The sequence below is a fragment of the Aquarana catesbeiana genome, linkage group LG12 (genome assembly GCF_042186555.1).
Source record: "Aquarana catesbeiana isolate 2022-GZ linkage group LG12, ASM4218655v1, whole genome shotgun sequence".
In the NCBI taxonomy this organism is placed as follows: Eukaryota; Metazoa; Chordata; class Amphibia; order Anura; family Ranidae; genus Aquarana; species Aquarana catesbeiana.
In genome coordinates, this window is record NC_133335.1 from 231404966 (window position 1) to 231420636 (window position 15671).

Below are 15671 nucleotides of genomic sequence, written 5' to 3' on the forward strand. Positions count from 1 at the left end.
AATTCAAATGCCCGGCGCCCGACAAGGGGCCGGACACCTGAATAGAGGGCGGAAGCGGCGACAATAGACAGATTCATGCAATGCATGAATCTATCTATTGGAGATTGATAGGTGCAGGAGAGAGGGGGCGGCGCTCCTGTGCCCTCTATGGACGCACCGCCACTGCACTTCTCTCTCCCTTCTTTATCTCCCTCCTCACTGATTATCATCCTAGTGCCCCGTACACACGGTCGGATTTTCAAACGGAAAATGTTCGACGAGAGCTTGTTGTAAATTCCGACAGTGTGTGTAGGCTCCATCGGACATTTTCCATCGGAATTTCCGTCACACAAAATTTGAGATCTGGATCTCAAATTTCCCGACAACAAAATCCGTTGTCGTAAATTGCGATCGTGTGTAGACAATTCCGACGCACAATGCTCGGAATCAAGCAGAAGGAGCCGCACTGGCTAGTGAACTTCTCGGCTCGTCGTACGTGTTGTACATCACCGCGTTCTTGACGTTCACAATTTCCGACAACATTTGTGTGACCGTGTGTATGCAAGACAAGTTTGAGCCAACATCCGTGAAAAAAAAATGGATTTTGTTGTCGGAAAATCCTATGGTGTGTACGGGACATTACAGTGCCTTGAAAAAGTATTCATACCCCTTGAAATTTTCCACATTTTGTCATGTTACAACCAAAAACGTAAATGTATTTTATTGGGATTTTATGTGATAGACCAACACAAAGTGGCACATAATTGTGAAGTGGAAGGAAAATTATAAATGGTTTTACAAATAAATATGTGAAAAGGGTGGGGGGCATTTGTATTCAGCCCCCTTTACTCTGATACCCCCAACTAAAATCTAATGGAACCAATTGCCTTCAGAAGTCACCTGATTAGTAAATAGAGTCCACCTGTGTGGAATGGAATTTAATCCCAGTATAAATACAGATGTTCTGTGAAGCCTTTAAAGGTTTGTTAGAGAACCTTAGTGAACAAACAGCATCATGAAGACCAAGGAACACACCAGACAGGTCCGGGATAAACTTGTGGAGAAGTATAAAGCAGGGTTAAGTTATAAAAAAAAAAAATCTCCCAAGCTTTGAACATCTCATGGAGCTCTGTTCAATCCATCATCGGAAAATGGAAAGAGTATGGCACAACTGCAAACCTACCAAGACATGGCCGTCCACCTAAACTGACCGGCCGGGCAAGGAGAACATTCATCAGAGAAGAGCCAAGAGGTCCATGGTAACTCTGGAGGAGCTGCAGAGATCCACAGCTCAGGTGGGAGAATCTGTCCACAGGACAACTATTAGTCGTGTTCTCCACAAATCTGACCTTTATGGAAGAGTGACAAGAAGAAAGACATTGGTGAAAGAAAGTCATAAGAAGTCCTGTTTGTAGTTTGTGAGAAGCCATGTGGAGGACACAGCAAACATGTGGAAGAAGGTGATCTGGTCAGATGAGACCAAAACTGAACTTTTTGGCCTAAAAGCAAAACGCTATGTGTGGTGGAAAACTAACACTGCATATCACCCTGAACACACCATCCCCACCGTGAAACATGGTGGTGGCAGCATTATGTTGTGGGGATGCTTTTCTTCAGCAGGGACAGGGAAGCTGGTCAGAGTTGATGGGAAGATGGATGGAGCCAAATACAGGGCAATCTTAGAAGAAAACCTGTCAGGCTGCTTTCACACTGGGCGGTAAAACAGTGCTATTTTTAACGCTGCTTTACCGTCGTTTTTGCGGTATTCGGCCGCTAGCGGTGCAGCTTTAACCCCCGCTGGCGGCCGAAAAAGGGTTAAAACCGCTCGCATAGCGCGGCTATAGCCGCGGTATTGCCGCGGTATAGCCGCGCTGCCCCATTGATTTCAATGGGCAGGAGCGGTGAAGGAGCGGTGAATACACCGCTCCTTCACCGCTCCAAAGATGCGGTTTGAAGGAGTTTTTTTGCCAGCGCACCGCTTCACCGCTTCAGTGTGAAAGCCCTCAGGCTTTCACACTGAAGAAACAGTGGAGGCAGTTTTAGGTCGGTTTGCAGGCGCTATTTTTAGCGTAATAACTCCTGCAAACCGCCTCAGTGTGAAAGGGCTCTTAGAGTCTGCAAAAGACTTGAGACTGGGCGGAGGTTCACCTTCCAGCAGGACAACGACCCAAAACATACAGCCAGAGCTACAATGGAATGGTTTAGATCAAAGTATATTCTTGTGTTAGAATGGCCCAGTCACAGTCCAGACCTAAATCACATTGAGAATCTGTGGCAAGACATGAAAATTGCTGTTCACAGACGCTCTCCATCCAATCTGACAGAGCTTGAGATATTTTACAAAGAAGAAGAATGGGCAAAAATGTCCCTCTCTAGATGTGCAAAGCTGGTAGAGACATCCCCAAAAAGACTGGCAGCTGTAATTGCAGAGAAAGGCGGTTCTACAAAGTATTGACTCCGGGGGGCGCCATACAAATGTACCCCACACTTTTCACATATTTATTTGTAAAAAGTTTTGAAAATCATTTATCATTTTCCTTCCACTTCACAATTATGTGCCACTTTGTGTTGGTATATCACATAAAATCCCAATAAAATACATTTACGTTTTTGGTTGTAACATGACAAAATGTGGAACATTTCCCTCTTTCCTTTTTTTTAGATTTCAACTCTCTTTTCTCTTTACCTTCTGTCTCCGTCTCTTTTTCTTTGCTCCCTTTCTAAACCCCTTTTTCCTTTTCTTTCCTTCTTTCTTTCTTTCTTTCTTTCTTTCTTTCTTTCTTTCTTTCTTTCTTTCTTTCTTTCTTTCTTTCTTTCTTTCTTTTTCTCTTAAGTCAATTCAATTTGATTCAACTAAAATAAACATGTTATAATTTCCTGCTCTGTGTATGGGTTGGTTGGGAATCATGTGAAGAGCTCTAGGGCAAATTTGGGGGGTAATGGATAATATAAAAGGGAGTAGAGGGTGAGTCCTTGCAAGTCTTCTCTCTCTTCTCTCTTTTTATATTTCTCTCTCCCTTTCAATTCAAATAAGCTTTATTGGTAGGGCCAAAAACATTTTAGCATTGCCAAAGATAATTGCCTCCCCCCTCCCCCATGACTGCTGACACTTTTCAGTCACTCCTCTTATCTATGTATCTCTCTCTCTATACATATTGTGTACATTTTGTTGCTGATTAAATATTTCCAAACATTGTTGCCACTCATAGATAACGTCTCCTGAAGGGCTGGAGCCGCGCTTACTCTTCTATGGATTTCAAACAGAAATATTCAATTAAAGAGAAACTCCGGCTTTGCTGTAAATTGTATCTTCCTGGAAGAGACCCGGAGGGGAGAGGAATTATACAACTTCATATATTCAATGTTTGTGAAGATTCTGTATAAAAAGGGGAATTATAATACTAAATAGAGCTGAGTATGTCTATGTACAGAACTAAAGTCTGTGGACTGATATCCCCCCCACCACCAATCCACCACCCTACCCTGACCACGTCCCTCTGCCACTAATACCCCCCACCACCCTACACCGACCACGTCCCTCTGCCACTAATACCCCCCACCACCCTACACCAACCATGTCCCTCTGCCACTAATACCCCCCACCACCCTACACCGACCACGTCCCTCTGCCACTAATACCCCCCACCACCCTACACCGACCACGTCCCTCTGCCACTAATACCCCCCACCACCCTACACCGACCACGTCCCTCTGCCACTAATACCCCCACCACCCTACACCAACCACGTCCCTCTGCCACTAATACCCACCACCACCTTACACCGACCACGTCCCTCTAATACTAATACCCCCCACCACCCTACACCAACCACGTCCCTCTGCCACTAATACCCCCCACCACTCTACACCGACCACGTCCCTCTGCCACTAATACCCTCCACCACTCTACACCGACCACGTCCCTCTGCCACTAATACCCCCACCACTCTACACCGACCACGTCCCTCTGCCACTAATACCCCCACCACCCTACACCAACCACGTCCCTCTGCCACCAATACCCCCCACCACTCTACACCGACCACGTCCCTCTGCCACTAATACCCACCACCACCTTACACCGACCACGTCCCTCTGCCACTAATACCCCCCACCACTCTACACCGACCACGTCCCTCTGCCACTAATACCCTCCACCACTCTACACCGACCACGTCCCTCTGCCACTAATACCCCCCACCACTCTACACCGACCACGTCCCTCTGCCACTAATACCCCCCACCACCCTACACCAACCACGTCCCTCTGCCACCAATACACCCCACCACTCTACACCGACCACGTCCCTCTGCCACTAATACCCCCCACCACCCTACACCGACCATGTCCCTCTGCCACTAATACCCCCCACCACCCTACACCGACCACGTCCCTCTGCCACTAATACCCCCCACCACCCTACACCGACCACGTCCCTCTGCCACTAATACCCCCCACCACCCTACACCAACCACGTCCCTCTGCCACTAATACCCCCCACCACCCTACACCGACCATGTCCCTCTGCCACTAATACCCCCCACCACTCTACACCGACCACGTCCCTCTGCCACTAATACCCCCCACCACCCTACACCGACCATGTCCCTCTGCCACTAATACCCCCCACCATCCTACCCCGACCACATCCCTCTGCCACTAATACCCCCCACCACCCTACACCGACCATGTCCCTCTGCCACTAATACCCCCCACCACCCTACCCCGACCATGTCCCTTTGCCACAAATTCCCCCACCACCCTACACCGACCACGTTCCTCTGCCACAAATACCCCACCACCACCCTACCCCGACCACGTCCCCCTGCCACTAATACCCCCCTACCACCCTACCCTGACCACATCCCTCTGCCACTAATACCACCCAACCACGTCCCCCTGCCACTAATACCCCCACCACCCTACCCCGACCATGTCCCTCTGCCACAAATTCCCCCACCACCCTACCCCGACCACGTTCCTCTGCCACAAATACCCCCCCACCACCCTACCCCCACCACGTCCCTCTGCCACTAATACCCCCACCACCTTACCCTGACCACGTCCCTCTGCCACAAATACCCCCACCACCCTACCCTGACCACGTCCCTCTGCCACTAATACCCCCACCACCCTACCCTGACCACGTCCCTCTGCCACTAATACCCCCACCACCTTACCCTGACCACGTCCCTCTGCCACTAATACCCCCACCACCCTACCCCGACCATGTCCCTCTGCCACAAATACCCCCCACCACCTTACCCCGAACACGTCCCTCTGCCACTAATACCCCACCACCACCCTACCCCCGACCACGTCCCTCTCCCACTATTACCCCCACCACCCTACCCTGACCACGACCCTCTGCCACTAATACCCCCGAAACCCTACCCCGACCACATCCCTCTGCTACTAATACCCCCCCACCACCCTACCCTGATCACATCCCTCTGCCACTAATACCCCCTACCACCCTACCCCGACCACGTCCCTCTGCCACTAATACCACCCAACCACGTCCCTCTGCCACTAATACACCCCCACCACCCTACCCCAACCTCATCCCTCTGCCACTAATACCCCCCGAAACCCTACCCTGACCACATCCCTCTGCCACTAATACCCCCCACCTCACCACCCTTACCCGACCACGTCCCTCTGCCACTAATATCCACTACTCTGCCCTGACCATATCCCTCTGCCACTAATACCCCCCATCCTCCTACTCCGACCACATCCCTCTGCCACTAATCCCCCCCACCACTACCCTACCCCGACCACATCCCTCTGCCACTAATACCCCTCCCCCACCGCCCTACCCTAACCACGACCACATTCCTCTGCCACTAATACACCACCACCACCCTACCCCAACCACATGCCTCTGCCACTAATACCCCGTCACCCTTACCCGACCATGTCCCTCTGCCACTAATAGCCACCACCCTGACCTGACCACATACCTCTGCCACTAATACTCCCCCATCCCCCTACTCCGACCTCATCCCTCTGCCACTGATACCCCCCACCACTACCCTACCCTGACCACGTCCCTCTGCCACTAACACCCCTCCCCACCGCCCTACCCTGACCACGACCACATTCCTCTGCCACTAATACCCCATCACCACCACCCTACCCCAACCATATCCCTCTGCCACTAATACCCCACCACCCTTACCCAACCATGTCCCTCTGCCATTAATACCCCAACACCCTTACCCAACCATGTGCCTCTGCCACTAATAGCCACCACCCTGACCTGACCTCATCCCTCTGCCACTAATACCACCCCACCCTACCCCAACCATATCCCTCTGCCACTAATACCACCCCACCCTACCCCAACCATATCCCTCTGCCACTAATACCCCTCCCCCACCACCCTTCCCCAACCACATTCCCCTGCTACTAATACCCCACCACCACCACCCTACCCCGACCACATCCCTCTGTTACTAATACCCCCCCACCCCACCACCCTTACCCGACTACGTCCCTCTGCCACTAATGCCCACCACCCTGCCCTCACCATATCCCTCTGCCATTAATACCCCCCACCACCCTACCCCAACCTCATCCCTCTGCCACTAATACCAGCCCACCTTACTCTGACCATATCTCTCTGCCAGTAATACCCCCCTCTACCCCATCACCCTACCCCGACCACATCCCTCTGCCATTAATACCCCCCAAACCCCCCACCACCCTACCTCAACCACATCCCTTTGCCACTAATACCCCTCCACCCTACCCCAACCATATCGCTCTGCAACTAATACCCCCAACCCCACCACTCTACCCCAACCACATCCCACTGCCAATAATAACCCCCGCCACCACCCTACCCCGACCACATCCCTCAGCAACTAATACCCCCCAACCCCCCCACCACCCTACCTCAACCACATCCCTTTGCCACTAATACCCCTCCACCCTACCCCAACCATATCGCTCTGCAACTAATACCCCCAACCCCACCACTCTACCTCAACCACATCCCTCTGCCAATAATACCCCCCACCCTACCCCAACCATATCTCTCTGACAAGAATACCCCCCTCTACCCCACCACCTTACCCCATCCACATCCCTCTGCCAATAATACCCCCCACCACCACCCTACCCCACCCACATCCCTCAGCAACTATTACCCCACCACCCTACCCCAACCACATCCCTCTGCCACTAATCCCTCCCCCGACCACATTCTATGGAAAGATTTGCAACCACTTTAATTCCTGAAACACACCTACATATAATAAACACCTATTAGGCCTTCTAAACTCCTAAACTCACCTACCCTAACCCTAGTGCCTGCAATATAACGCTGTCTCAGCTACGCAGAGACTGCAAACCTCATTTCTGGAACTAACAAGAAAAAAAAAAAGGGTAAACATTGACATTCTGCGATTGCCATTGTTTGGTCACGTCTTTCCTGGGCTGTTATTCCGTCCATTAGATTAAAACTTTTATTTATTTGAGTTATTACAGTTTTGTCCTCCATTGACATTTAGCGGGATTTACGGATTGGCCTGACTTTCCAATGTTTGTCTCCAGAGGACTTTATTCATAATTCATATCTTCCTGATCTGCAGATCAGACATTCCCTGCAGACTGGTAGTGCTATTGGCTACACATTCACCGACCTTCGACCATCGGATGGGTAATATAGAGAACTCATGGCATGGATTGGTAGCCCATCCAAGGAGGTTAATGATCTCTGATAAACATTGTTCTTTATAATATAATATAATAAGCTTCTTTATGAAAATTGTTGTTGTATTTCTCATTTTACTTTCCAGTGCAAGACTGAACGGCATCTGAGCACCACAAACCACACACTATTTAATTCATTTTTAATATTCAAAACAAACTCCCCCCATCCATCCATGTCTCCATCCATCCATGTCTCTATGCTTTATTTTGTTGGGAAATCACTTTGAAAAACACCCCCCCCCCAGCATTTCTGGATGCGGCCATTTGGAGTAAGAGCAGATGATTCATGGGGCATTTATTTCCTGGAATCTGTCTGCCCTTAGCTCAGGCATGCAGACAGAAGGGTGTGCTTAGCTGGAAAAAAAAACCCTTCTCCCCTCCTGAAGACTCCTGGGATGCATGCAGGGCCGCGACAAGGGCTGGGCAGAAGGGGGCGGCTGCCCAGGGCACTATAAGTTGGGGGGACGCCATAAGGAGATTGGAGGGGAGGGGGTTTGTGTTGGAAGGGGGGGATTTGAGGGCGGCAGGGAGTAAGTATTGCTCTAGGAGGGGACATTTGTGGGGGAGGGGGGTGCTAAGAGTGGTGATTTAGGGGGATTTGTGTTGGGAGAGGGGATGGAGGGAGTAATATTCATGCTGGGGGGGGGATTTGTGCTGGGATGGGGGATTTGAAGTGGGGGGAGTGGAGAGGGGAAATTTTAGGATTAGAGGAATTGTGCTAGGAGGGGTGGATTTTTTTCTGGGGGGGAGGACATTTGAGCTGGGGGGATTTGGGGGATGGGGAGCAAAGATTTGTGCTGAGAGGGGGGATTGCAGCAAGAGGGCAGATTTGTACTGGGAGGAGGGGGAATTTATGCATAGGGGGTAAGCATGCAGATTATTGCTCAGTGTTTTTGTCGGGGGATTTTTTTGACACATAATGCTCAGACAGTTGGGAGCTGTGTAATTGCCCATTTTCTGGACTAATAGGCAAGGAGTTGTTAAAAAAAGCAGGGGGGCGGGGGGGGGGGCACTGCCTTGGGGAAAAAGTCTTTTTTTTTTCATTCCATTTGGTCAGGAGCAGCAATTTTTTTTAAAAATGCATTAAGTAACTCCGCCTTGGCCGGTCCCAAGCCCGTGCTGTGAAAAGAGGAGGGTTAAGTGCTGGGACAGCAAACCAGCCCTGTAAAAAACATTTTAAAAAATCTGAAAGTGAAACAATAATGCCCACATTCCTTGAATTATATGGGGGTGTCCTAATCCTGCCTGAACAGGGTTGCATTATCGCGCAATTGTCATTCAAAGTGTGACAGCGCTGAAAGCTGAAAATTGGCCTGGGCAGGAAGGGGGTGAAAGTGCCCGGTAGGCAAGTGGTTAAAGGGGCGTGGCAGGGGGGAGCGCCCAATGCCTACATATTTTTGTTAATAGGTGTCCCTGGTTCCCATCTCAGAAAGTTGGGAGGTGCGCCTGTTTTGTACGTTTTGCATGCTCCCATTACATTGGGCAGCCCATTGAAATGAACGGACTGCACGGGAACGGGCAAAAAAAGCACCCTGCATGCTGTGAAGCGGCCCTCAGGGCGAAATAATAATTTTAGTTAAAAGGCACCAGAGCCATTTATCTGAACCCCCGGACCATGGCAGACTCATGTAAAATTTACGCCAGCCAAGGCAACCGGCACAAGAAAGGAGAATTCTCCTGGGTCCCTGTAACACCATCCAGATCCTAAATTATTCACGCTGTCTATATCACCCTCACAATAATCACCGTCACCGCTGTCACCACAGACTAATGCTTGTGTCTCACAACCATCAGGATCTGAGAATGGATCGGCTTCGAACACAGAGGGAACAAATTCACCCGTCAGCCGAAATTAACATTGACGGGCGTTTCCTTTTCTACAGCTTCGGCGTCTTCTAAATGTCGCTGTCATGTACAGGGGATGTCCTCCGACTCCGACACCCGACAATGCGTCATCCCGAAATTACAGGAAAACGGCATTTCCGTTTCACCTGCTTTCCATTATTGATGAGCCGAACTGTCCTGGGTTCAAGTCGGGTAACTTCAAAGAATCTGCTACGCCAAACCCCATCGAAATCAATAAGAACCGGAATCGGTAAAATCATAATTGCCCATTTTCTGAACTAATAGGCAAGGGGGTTGTTAAAAATAAGCAGGCACTGCCTTAGGGATAAAGCCTTTTTTTTTTTAATTTAATTTGGCCAGGAGCAGCAATTTAAAAAAAAAAAAAAGCTTAAAAAAAACCCACCTTGGCCGGTCCCAAGCCCGTGCTGCAAAAAGAGGAGGGTTGGGTGCTGGGACAAGCAAACCAGCTCTGTAAAAAAACAATAAAAAAATTCTGCTTGTACAGTGCTGCATGACCGTGCAATTGGTTAAGTACTTCAATACAGGGCACTTATACACCTTCCTGCCCAGGCCAATTTTCAGCTTTGTGCGCTGTCGCTGTTTAAATGACAATTGCGCGGTCATGCTACGCAAACAGAATTTTTATCATTTTGTTCCCACGAATAGAGCTTTCTTTTGGTGGTATTTGATCACCTCTGCGAGTTTTATTTTTTGCTAAACAAATAAAAAAATAAAAGTTTTGCTTTTGTTTCTGTTATAAAATGTAATAAGTAAGCTTTCTCCTTCACTGATGGGCACTGATAAGGCGGCACCGATGAGGTGGCACCAATGAGCGGGCACTGACAGGCACCAACGTTGGCCACTGATATGCAGCACTGATGTGCACTGGTAGGCGGCACTGATGGGTGGCACTGATATGCAGCACTGATGGGCATTGATAGGCGGCACTGATGGGCACTCATGGGTGGCACAGGTGGGCACTGATGGACACTGAAAGGCTGCAAAGATGGCTACTTACGGGTGGCACTGATAGGTGGCACTGCTAGGCAGTGATAGGCGGCACTGATAGGCATTGTTACGTGGCACTGATGGGCACTAATACGCGGCACTGATAGGCATCCCTGGTGGCATTGGCACTGGTAGGCATTGTGAGTGGGCACTGATTGGCATCTGCCTGGGCATTGATTGGCAGCTGCCTTGGCACAGATTTGCGTTTCCCTGGTGGTCTAGGGGGGCATACCTGGTGGTCCAGTGTGCATGGCCATCCTGGGCGGCATGATGGTGGTCCTGGGCGGGATCCAAGGGGGGTCTGCGCTGATAAACAATCAGCACAGACCCCACCGTCAGAAGAGTCGCCGATTGGCTCTCCTCTACTCGTCTCTGTCAGACGCGAGTGAGTAAAAGCCGTTTACCGGCTTTTCCTGTTTACATTGTGATCAGCTGCGATTGGACGCGGCTGATCACGTGGTAAAGAGCCTCCACCGGAGACTCCTTACTGAGATCGGTGTAGCAGTGTATCAGACTGACACACCGCACCACCGATTGCCGCGATGCATGCCCCCCCCCACGGACGCACGGCGGCTGTTATCCTGCAGGACATCATATGATACCCAGTCCGGATAACTGAACCACCGCCCCGCCGTCATTCTGCTATAGGCCAGGCGGGAAGTGGTTAAAGAGTCGTGGCAGGGGGGGTTGTCCTAGGCCTGCATACTTTTTGCTAATAGGTGTCCCTCAATGGAAATCAATGAAAACAGCGTGTGCAAGCTAAAGTGAATAAATACAACTAATTGACCACAGTAAACATTATACAAATAATAAAGTGCTAGGAAAGTGCATTAGTGCTCCAATGTAGACAATAGGAGATAATCTGAGTGGCTCTAGAATATTATGCACCTCATCCCGTTTAGTGAAGATCAAAAAAGAGGAGGATTGGGATGATTGCGGTGCTTGTAATGAATAATGCATAAAGAGTTAAATAAAAAAATATCATTTCTTTATTGATATAAAGATGAAGAGATATTTCAATTAAAACAAATATAGAGCATATACATAATACATGTAATGGGTCGCTGGTGTCCCAAGAAAGGAAGGCGGTCACAGATAGATGTTAAGTCCCAACATGTTTCGCCAATGATGGCTTCCTCAGGGGATACTTTGGGACCACCACAAATAATCCAGCTCTAATGCCCCGTACACACGGTCGGACATTGATCGGACATTCCGACAACAAAATCCATAGATTTTTTTCCGACGGATGTTGGCTCAAACTTGTCTTGCATACACACGGTCGCACAAAGTTGTCAGAAAATCCGATCGTTCTGAACGCGGTGACGTAAAACACGTACGTCGGGACTATAAATGGGGCAGTAGCCAATAGCTTTCGTCTCTTAATTTATCCTGAGCATGCGTGGCACTTTGTGCGTCGGATTTGTGTACACACGATCGGAAATTTCCGACAACGGATTTTGTTGTGGGAAAATTTTATATCCTGCTCTCAAACTTTGTGTGTCGGAAATTCCGATGGAAAATGTGTGATGGAGCCCACACACGGTCGGAATTTCTGACAACAAGGTCCTATCACGCATTTTCCGTCGGAAAATCCGACCGCGTGTACAGGGCATTATGCAAAATTCAAAGCAAAATATCAATAATTGTACAAATAATAATAATAATAATTAGGGCTCCAATATTATTGCTGGTGCTCCACAATTAGGAACAGTGCCACGTGCCACACTCCCCTGTTGTGACCCCTCTCACCAAATGGCACGGACCCACAGCTTTGCAGTCTGGGGATCAAAAAAGCTGGGATCAATGGGATCGGTTAGGAGACACAAGGTTTTCTCTGGAGCCTCTTACAGTGGTAGTTTCCATGAATGTTCAAAATTGCTCAATCATATTCGTGTGGTAAGACAAAGAAGGAACCAATAGTGAAGTACTGTATGGAAATAGGAAATTTGCCCCGGCTAGGCGCTACTTACAAGAAACCAAAACTCCTTGATGACGCCCTGGAGGAGGGGGGAAACGCGTCGACACACTTCCGGCCTCCTAAACCACTGACATCACTTCCGCCCTCCGTGGAATGCACGCCGTCCAGCGGCGCACCCGGAGCTCCATGCTGATGCCGGTATAGTTTTTGGTTTCTTGATGGCAAGATGAATGCAGTATGTTGTCAGAAAATACTGGAGGAACATTGGCGTTCATCAGCCAGGAAGCTGCGCATGGGACCTACTTGGACATTCCAACAAAACAATGGTCCAAAACACAAGGCCAAGTCCACCTGTCATTGGCTACAGCAGAATAAAGTGAAGGTTCTGGAGTGGACATCTCAGTCTCCTGACCTCAATATCATTGAGCCACTCTGGGGAGATCTCAAACGTGCCGTTCATGCAAGACAGCCCAAGAATTTACAGGAACTGGAGGCTTTTTACCAAGAGGAATGGGAAGCTTCACCATAAAGGGCCTCATCCACAAATACCACAAAAGTCTTCAAGCTGTCATTGATGGTAAAGGGGGCAATACACGGTATTAAGAACTGGGGTATGTAAACTTTTGATCAGGGTCATTTGGGTAGTTTCTGTTGCCATTATGATTTAAAAAGAGTAAACACAGTTAATTGATAATAAATGTCTTCAGCCAAACACTAACCATGAGTGAAAGAAAAGTTTTTGTGTTATTCGCATTCTCTGAAAAATGGCCAAGAAATCATAAATTCTGCCAGGGTATGTAAACTTATGAGCACAACTGTGTGTCCCATAGTTTGTGGACTCCATAACTTTCCTACAGACTAAATAATATGCACTGATTTGGGTTATTTTCACCAAAGATATGAAGCAGAATACATTTTGGCCTAAATTTACGAAGCAAGATTATTTATTTGCAAAATTTTATAACAGAAACAAAGAAAAACTTGTTTTTTTTTTTTTCAAAACTTTCAGTTTTTTTTACTTTAATTAGGCAAAAAACAAAACAAAACAAAAAAACAATGGTGATTAAATACCACCAAAAGAAAGCTCTGTTTGTGTGAAAAAAAATGATAAAAATATCCTTTGGGTACAGTGTTGTATGACCGCGCAATTGTCGTGTACCACTGGCAGGGGGCACTGATGTAAGGGTGGACTCTGAGGACTCTGATGTAAGGAAGAACTCTGGGGACTCTGATGTAAGGTAGAACTCTGGGGACTCTGATGTAAGGTAGAACTCTGGGGACTCTGACATAAGGGATGCTCTGGGAACCCTGATCTAAGGGGGAACACTGAGAACTCTGATGTACGGAGAGGACTCTGATGTAAAGGGGAACACTGTGACCTCTGGTGTAAAGGGGAACTCCGAAGTAAGGGGTGCTCTGAGAACCCTAATTTACCTTAGTGTGCTCACTCAGAGGCAGTAGAGAGAAGGGGGGAGACTTCAGTGACAGACAGGGATGGATGGTGAGCTCACTCACCCCTTGGCAGTCGGCACCTCTCATCCAGATGTATCTGAGGCTGCTGGACTTCAAATTTCCGGCCCCCACGTTCCTTTTCTGAGGCACAGCGCTGGGGATTGGAGTGCGGGCAGACACAGAGGGGCGGGAGGAAGAGGAGCAGATCGAGCCCTCTCTCCTCTCCCGTCAGTGTGTGTGTTGGGGCGGATTGTTAGTGCTGGCTTTGGGCAGCATGAAAGAGAGTGTAACAGACACTCTCAGCTTGGAAAATTGCAGCCAGCAACCCTGTTGGGAAGCCATAGTCCAGTCTGAATAACGTGTCCGGGTTTCAGGCAGTCTGAAACCCGGACGCATGATTCCAAACCCGAACTGTCCAGGTGAATCCTGGACAGGAGGTAACCCTAATATGACATTTTGTCCTATGTACTTGTAAGAGAATATTTTATTATTTTAATATTGAAAAAAAAAAAGGTTCCATCGTTGGGTTGGCTACACCATTTTAGTAGAACTTAAGATACATTCGTTTTATATTTTGTTTCATTCCATTTCTGGATTTTGTTCCACCATGAAGCTTGAAGCACTTCACATTCACAAGGGGGGGAAATAATTAGTATAATAAAAGATTGCACCATTGTGAAACAAGTGGAGTCGTGGAATGAGAGAGATGGAAGCCCGGAGACTATAGAAGTAGCATTTCTAATTACAGCACAAGAATACATAAATGCGTCTACATGTACTTGTCTTTCCATACAGCCTCTTACAGGGACGTGTAATGGTGAGGTTATGGGGATAAAAGCACCCAGCAGATCAAAGGAGAAAGTTCATGAAAGCGCATTTACTGTATAGGCGAACAACGACCGCAAGAGTTTGCAACCTTTGTAATAGAATGAGCATTCATACTGCAAGCAAATAATTTTAAGGGGAAACCTACAATGGTTTTTGGTCAATTTCATTTTCATGGTATTTTATTTTAATTTATTCTATTTTATTTTAAATCATTTTATTTTATTTGAAATTATTTAATTTTATATTATTTTATGTTATGGATTTTTTTTTAATTTTATGTTATTTTATCTTATGTTATATTTTAAGTTTTTTTATATTATTTTATGTTATGGATTTTTTTATTTTATGTTATTTTATATTATGTTATTTTATTTTAATTTAATTTATTTTTAATTATTTTATTTTATTTCAAATTATTTTATTTTATATTATTTTATGTTATGATTTTTTTTTAATGTTATGTTATTTTATCTTATGTTACATTTTAAATTATTTTATGTTATATTATTTTATGTTATGGATTTTTTTTTATTTTTATGTTATTTTATCTTATGTTATATTTTAAACTATTTTATTTTATGTTATATTATTTTAGGTTATGAATTTTTTTATTTTATGTTATTTTATCTTATTTTTTAATTTTAATTTATTTTATTTTAACCGGTTCAATACAGGGCATTTTCACGCCCTTCCTTCCCAGACCAATTTTTATTTTTCAGCGCTGTCGCACTTTAAATGACAATTGCGCGGTCGTGCGACGTTGTACCCAAACAAAATTGACGTCCTTTTTTCCCCACAAATAGAGCTTTCTTTTGGCGGTATTTGATCACCTCTGCGGTTTTTATTTTTTGCGCTATAAACAAAAGAAGAGCGACAATTTTGAAAAAAAACACAATATTTTTTACTTTTTGCTA